Source organism: Lupinus angustifolius, chromosome LG04 (genome assembly GCF_001865875.1).
Source record: "Lupinus angustifolius cultivar Tanjil chromosome LG04, LupAngTanjil_v1.0, whole genome shotgun sequence".
NCBI classification, from domain to species: domain Eukaryota; kingdom Viridiplantae; phylum Streptophyta; class Magnoliopsida; order Fabales; family Fabaceae; genus Lupinus; species Lupinus angustifolius.
Genome location: NC_032012.1, coordinates 19,210,664 through 19,218,318, shown reverse-complemented (window position 1 = coordinate 19,218,318; position 7,655 = coordinate 19,210,664). Strand labels below are relative to the sequence as shown.

Genomic DNA, 7,655 nt, shown 5'->3' with positions numbered 1-7,655 from the left:
AGGCTTCGGATTGAGATTCTATCTCTCCATTAGTCATGATCATTGTCTTCCTTGTAGGGATTGAGAAGCAATGTGCCCAAGGCCTAAGCACTTGAAACACTTGACATCTCTACTCCTTTGACTTGGAACCACGGCTAGTTTACCTTGGCTTGTAGTCACTGATCCCTTGGTGCTAGGTGTAGCTTCCTTTGTTGGGCTCTCCTTCTTGAGTTTGTCTATCCATTTTGATGATTGATATTTGGAACTAGAACTAGAAGAGAACTTAGACCTTGTCCGCCTCAATTTCTCTTCTACCTTCATTGCTTGTTGCACAAGATCATCCAACTCAACATAGTGTTGTAATTCAACAATGTCTTGGATGTCTTGATTCAACTCATGTAAGAACCTTGTCATAGTGGCTTCTCGGTCTTCATGGAAATTAGACCTCAACAAGGCTAATTCCATCTCCTTGAAATACTCATCAATACTTGTAGACCCTTGTGTGAGCCTTTGTAGTTTGTTGTGAATATCTCTTTGATAGGAGTTAGGAACAAATCGTCTCCTCATTATCAACTTCATATCTTCACATGTATCAATTGGTTCAGCACCAATTCTTCTCCTCTCCTTTTGAAGCTGATCCCGCCAAATCATGGCATACTCCTTGAACTCCAAGGCTGCCACCTTCACTTTCTTCTCCTCATCGTAAGAATTGCAATCAAACACTTGTTGAATTTTCAATTTCCACTCAATGTAAGCCTCTGGATCATTTTTGCCAATAAAGGTTGGAACTTTTATCTTAACCCCTTCTAATTTGTTATCTTCTCTTCTTCTCCCTCTCCTTGCTTCCCTCCTTTGCCTACCCCTACCTCTTTCATCATCTGAGTCACTTGAATACCCATAGGCTCGATTATCAAGCCTTCTATCATATTCCAACTTCATTTGCTCCATTTGCCTTTGGAGTGTTTGAAATTGTGTGGTAATCATGGCATGTAGGGTTGTTGTCCTTGGGGACAATGGAGAACTATCACTTTCGTGATTAGACATTTCACTCAAACTCACGTGTATCACTCACTTTTTGTTTGAGGAAAATGTAGGGAATTGTATATCACTCAACACTCTATCCTCCACAGCCTTCTTAAGTAAACCAAGTTTTTGAACCAAGAATTTTGTGAAAGAAAATCACTCCAACTTCACAAAATTGGAACGTTGTGACTTGAGTTACACCTCAAAGAAAGAATTTGACACTTTTTGTTTAGACTCTTTTCGGATTCTTTGAACTTTTGTAGAATCACTTTCACAATTTTTGACACTTTTGTTTTTTTTGGACTTTTTGACACTTTTGGCAATTTTTGATTTTTGGACTATGACTCTTTTTGACACTTTTTGATTTTTGGACTTTGAGTCTTTTTTTTTGCCACTTTTTGATTTTTGATTTTGGACTTTGACACTTTTGAAAGATAAAGATAAAGAAAGATAGATATACTCACGACCAAAAGAAGATTAGTGAACACCAAGCAAGAGACTAGCTCTGATGCCACTTGATGTGAACCTCTTGGGTAAAAGGCTCTTGAAACGATCTATCTTGGTTGGTGTATGACCTAGGCTCACGGTTGAGTAGAGCCCTTGAGATTAAGCAGCGGAAATGAATTGAAATTGGATAAAAGAAGATGGAAAATATTTGAGGTGAAGGTGCCAGAAACAATTCAGTTGTTTGATAAACCAAAGTGATGCTCGCCACAAGAACTTGGTTCTTGATAAGAACTTCTAATCTTGGTTCAGCCAGAAGGTTTGGAGAATAATCTCACAAGGATATAATCCTCTTTGATTCACAAAGGAATTCAATTCACTTTTAACTCAATGTTGTTTATTTCATAGCAAGAAGCATTACATTTATAGGCAAGCCTCTAAGGCTCCCACAGTTTGTAGCTAAGGTGTATGCTTAGCAAGCTTACATTGGACACTCTAAAAAAAATGAATCTACTCCTAAATTAGACTATATTCGAGTAGTAAAGGAAATAGCACATGTGTTTCGTGTGCTTTATTACACTTTTAGGCTTGACTTAATCATCCACGAGTCAATTTTTATTCTGGTCAATTTTTATGGGCAGATTTATTACAAATATACTTCAATTAAATAAACTAAGTGCTGGACAAAAGTTAGTCCACACATTTATTGTAAAAATTAAATTTGCTCAATACTAATTAAATTGGCTAGGCCTGACTCGGTCAAGCTACGCCCAGTGCCTGATGCGGCACGTTGGGCGCATGCGCCTCGGTCGGATTTCCTGGCCAGGCCAGTTTGGCCCAGCGCCTGGTGCAACACTGGGTGCACCAAATTCCCCAACTCGATCAGAGTTGTCTCGGTCAGGAATTGAGTCTGATGCGTCTGGCTCGGTGCCAGGGCCATTTTTGGCGCTTTGTTCAGACCCGTGGCCTGAGTCATGCGCATGGCCTGGTCCATCCTTGGCTCGGTCAAAACCATGGACCAAGATGTTAGTGAACATCTTTACACCCCCTTGAGCTATTTTTGGCTCACCATCATGGATCAACATTATGAGTTGTCCAAGGGCATTTTGATCCATTTTTGCTCTAGCCCTAATCATAGGACCACTTATGCCTTGAAGGCCATCAATATCAAGGTTAGGCTCTTTGAGGTTCATATCAAGTGGTGAGTAGGCCTTTCAATTTCTGAAATGAATCTTTGGTTGTAGGAGTCTACTTAAAACCCTCCTTCTGAAGCATATTAGTTAATGGTCTGGCTACCGTTCCATAACCTTTCACAAATCTTCAATAATAACCAACCAAACCTAAAAACCTCTCAATTGTTTAATAGTTGTAGGTAATGGCCAATTTTGCACTGCTTCATCTTTGCAGGGTCAATAGACACACTAACTGATGAAATTAAGTGACCCAAGTAATTCGCTCTGGGTACCGCAAAGTAACATTTAGATTGTTTGGCAAGCAGATTATATTTTCTCATAACAGCCAATACCTTTTCTAAATTGTCAAGATGGTCATCTAGTGTACTAATGTAGATCAGTATATTATCACAGAAAACTAGTAGGAACTTTTTCAAAAACTCCTGAAATATAGTGTTCATCAAACTTTGAAATGTAGCACGTGCATTAGTAAGTCCAAAGGGCATTACCAAATATTCAAAGTGACCATTGTGTGTCCTAAAGGTTTTTTATGGATATCTACATGATCCATTCTGTCTTGATGATAACCAGCCCTTAAATCAATTTTAGAGAAAATGTTGGCACCATGTAGTTCATCCATGAGGTCATCAACTAAAGTAATAGGGAATCTATCCTTAATTGTTCCTGTATTCAATTCCCTATAGTCAACACACAGTCTCCAAGAACCATCCTTCTTCCATACCAAAACTACACGAGTAACATACGGACTACTATTGTTTTGAATCGCACCAGAATCTAGTATCTCTTGCACCAGTTTATCAATGATGTCTTTCTGTTGTTTCGCATATATGTATGGTCTCTTGTTAACAGGATCCATTGATTGCATCAGTGGAATTTTATGGTCATGACCATCTCTTCTTGGTGGCAATTGAGTAGGTGATGCAAACAAATCAACATAAGTTTGTCAATTGAGTCAGGAACTAGAGCTTGCACATCATGAGTGGTCAAGGAATGCAACAAATATCCTTCCTCCACACAAGCTTGTATCATAGATAAGTGCACACCCTTCTCTAGAGTTTTCTCCAACTATTGAGTCTTAAGAGTTTTACAGCCCAATTGTGTTGAACCTCTTAAAACATGTCTCCTTCTTTGTACTAAAAATTACATGCTTAATTTGTGAAAGTTCCATGTTATGTCTCCCAATGTTACCAACCATTCACTTCCCAGAACAACATCACAACAACCTATTGATATCAACATGACATCTAAAATGAATGTAGTATGTTGTATTGTCCATTTAAAATTTGTTACCATAGAAGAAATTTGTACCTTAGTGCCATCTACCACAGTAACCAACAAAGGCTTTAACTCATCAGTTTTGCATCCAATTTTATCTACTACATAGACATCTAAGAAGTTATGGGTGCTTCCAATATCAATTAAAATGTGCAATCTGCTAGTAATTCTCATGGTTCTAAAGTTAGCTACCTCAGTTAATGCACACACAAAAGTATTGTAGTATGTTGTATTGTCCATTTAAAATTCCTTACCATAGAAGAAATTTGTACCTTGGTGCCATCTACCACAGTAACCAACAAAGGCTTTAACTCATCAGTTTTGCATCCAATTTTATCTACTACATAGACATCTAAGAAGTTATGGGTGCTTCCAATATCAATTAAAATGTGCAATCTGCTAGTAATTCTCATGGTTCTAAAGTTAGCTACCTCAGTCAATGCACACACAAAAGTTTGAGCTTCATCAAATTGGTCCATAGCTTCTTCAATGACATTATCACTCCTAGTGTCCCATTCATCTAAGTCCTTAACTTCCAACAAATGGATTTGAAGTTTTTTATAAGAAAGGCTATGTTCTGTAGTGTATGGCTCCTCACAAAAATAACTCAACCCTTTTGCTCTTCTTTCCTTCATGAAAGTAGGTGATAAATTTCAACAGTGGTGTGTGGCTTGACATTGATTAATGGATTTTGAGTAGTTGCAATTTTGTTCTTCAAAGGAAATGCAACTTGAGACCCATTGCTATTAGCAGACTCATATAGCTTAGCCAAAGAAAAAGCTTTTCTTAATGTTTGATATTGAAACATTCTAACCATCATTTGTATGTCATTTCTTAATCCTCCTAAGAAACAACTTAAGGTATACTCTGCAGGCAAATCCAACCGAGTTATGATGTCATCAAATTCTTCATGATATTCATTGATTGTTTCCTACCATCTCAACCTCATAAATTATGCAATGAGATCATCACAAACCTCTCCAAATCTTTCAATTATTGTTCTCACATATTCACCCCAGTTGGGCAAAGAATTGGTCTATGATGACTTAACATAAGCATGATACCACTTTAATGCTTTTTCCTCAAAATGTATAATCAAAAGTTTCACCTTTACTTCTTCTCATGTGTCATCAATCATAAAGTATGTTTCACATTGATACACACATTCCTTCACATTTTCACCATTAAACCTAGGGAAATCAATTCTTGATAACCTAGTTTGACAAGAGTAAGAGAAATTTCAATCATCTGCTTGAAGTGATGCTCATCTTGGTTGTTATGATTCTTCAAAGAAGAACTTTCATCATCAAAATTCTTTTGCATTAATTCTTCCATGGAATTCTTAATAGATTCTCCAAGCATTTTCTATAAAGAATCTGCCAAATGCAATTCGATTCATTCTGAAATACAATTCTCCAACCTTTCCTCCATTTCTCTTACTGCAACTTGAGTTTTACTCGACTCTGCTATCTCCTAGGAACAAAAAAAAGCTCTATATACCAATTGATATAGATGTTATGGAATTATAGCAATTCACAACTGAATCTGAAGGATTACGTGAATAAGAAACAGAAAATCTTAGAATTGAGAAAAGAATTTGAGGTTCTTATTGAATATTGATCAAGATTCAGAATAGAAGAGATCACAATTGTATTTTTGGAATGAAAATCAAGCTAACCTAACTAACTCCAGAATAAGCTATTTATAGAAGTTAGTTAACTATCTTTCCCTCCACTAATTATGTAACTACTTCTTATTGACTGTAACACTCAATTTTGTCCGGTCTAAGAGATCTTTTTAATAAATAACAAATATAAATAAGATAAATGTTTTTTGGCACTTTCTACCAAAAAATTACATTACATTTTTTAAGTGTTCCAAAACGAAAATAATTTGAATTCGAATTTTAGATATTAATTATGAGAATCAGAATATTAGAATTTGGATTAAAACAAAAAAATGATTTATGCTGAAAATAATGTTTTCCTTAACTTTCTAAGTTAATTAAGGGATTCTATTCTTTATTTGCACATATGCAAATTCCATTTTGCCATAAATAGAGAGGGTGTACACATGGAAAACCCTCACCTCGCCAACTCACTCATCAATTTCTCATTCACTTTTCACTCACCCACAAATTCATAAAAATTTCAGAAAAGACTTTCATCTATTTCTAATAATCCTCAATAATTCTCTCAATCAAAATACATTCATCAATCGTTTTCTCCCCTAAACATCATCTTCCACAGACAATTATCTAAAAAACAATCCAAGAAAACCACAAAATTCAGAAAAAATACCAAAAAAATCTTTCTTTTATTTTCTTTGAGATTCATGCAAAGCCTCTAAATCTTTTTCTTTTTAGCATTCTCATTTTTTGTGGGAGTAATAAGTTTTTGTTGTTATATTATTCACTAACCAAACACAATTATTAATACTTGAAACAACTACGCACTAGAAAAAACAACATTTCATGAAAAGATAGAAGAATCATGGGCTCCATCTCAAGTCTGATGATCTGTGCTTAAACTTCCCACACAACTAGTGATTTGACTAGGCAGATTACATTATTCCATTTCTCTTGGAATAGGCATAACAAATATGTCATTCTCTTACTTTATTTCTTCTTATTTCATTTATAATAATTTTATTTCTTTTATTAGTTACATTAATATTAATTATCATTGTAACATTTGACTATAATTATACCAAATGCATATAACTCAGTTGGTAATGACTAATTGTAATATTAGCTTTGTTTTTATCATATTTCAACAATTTTAAGGTATGATGATGTCTCAAACGTAAGGCGTAGCCCACTTCCTTATAATTAATATGATTAATTATATTGCCACATCCTAAAAAGATTTTTTTAAATAAAAACAAAAAAAATAGAATTTCTTAAACAATTTTTTATATGAGATGCGGTGTCAGACGTAAGGGTTATCCTTCGCTCATTTTAAAAAAAAAAAAATTTAAACTTATTGAAAAGAATGATGGACCAATAATACTCCCTCAATTCATATGCATTATGGCTTAATCATTGTTTTTTCTGGCTTCTTCGTGTTCAAATCCTCTTTATTTCTTCTAGTAGTTCTAATTTTTATCTCATTATGTTCTCTTGATTTTGGATGATGCTCCATGTGCCTTATTTTGAGCATATAGGAGGTCTTGAGTTCATATGATGCATTTTCTTTCATTCTTTGTTCTTTAATTTTTATCAATACTATTAAAATCTTCAAATGCAATAACTTCGGGAATGAGCAAATGGCTACTAAAAGTTGCAAAGACATAGAATATTTATTCATTATATACATATTATAACAGTTAAATAACATCAACGGGTCTGGGTGGTGTAGTCGGTTATCACGCTAGTCTCACACACTAGAGGTCCCCGGTTCGAACCCGGGCTCAGACATCATATATAATTTTTCCCCCAATACTTCACAGTTCATAAAGATTAATGGTGAATATTAAATCCTAATTAAAATAGTCACATGATTTAATCTGTTAGTTTTGGTTGAATGCTCATTTTATGTTGTCACATGAATGAAGAGCAAGTGCAGTTATCTCATTCTACATCCAACACTTAATGATATTAATTTTCATAAGACAATAGATATATATCTATCTTTGGAACCTCTACAAAGTCTTGACCTATTAAGTTTGTTTGTCTTGTGATTTAGAGTTCATAAGTTCAAATCTTATAAACAATCTCTTTAGTAAAGGTAAGATTATATA

At 34.7% G+C, this 7,655-nt stretch overlaps 1 non-coding gene across 1 annotated transcript; it reads left to right on the top strand.

Annotated features, from left to right (window-relative positions):
- TRNAV-CAC lies at positions 7,259-7,332 on the top strand. The gene has a single exon. It is a non-coding gene; the product is annotated as a tRNA-Val (tRNA).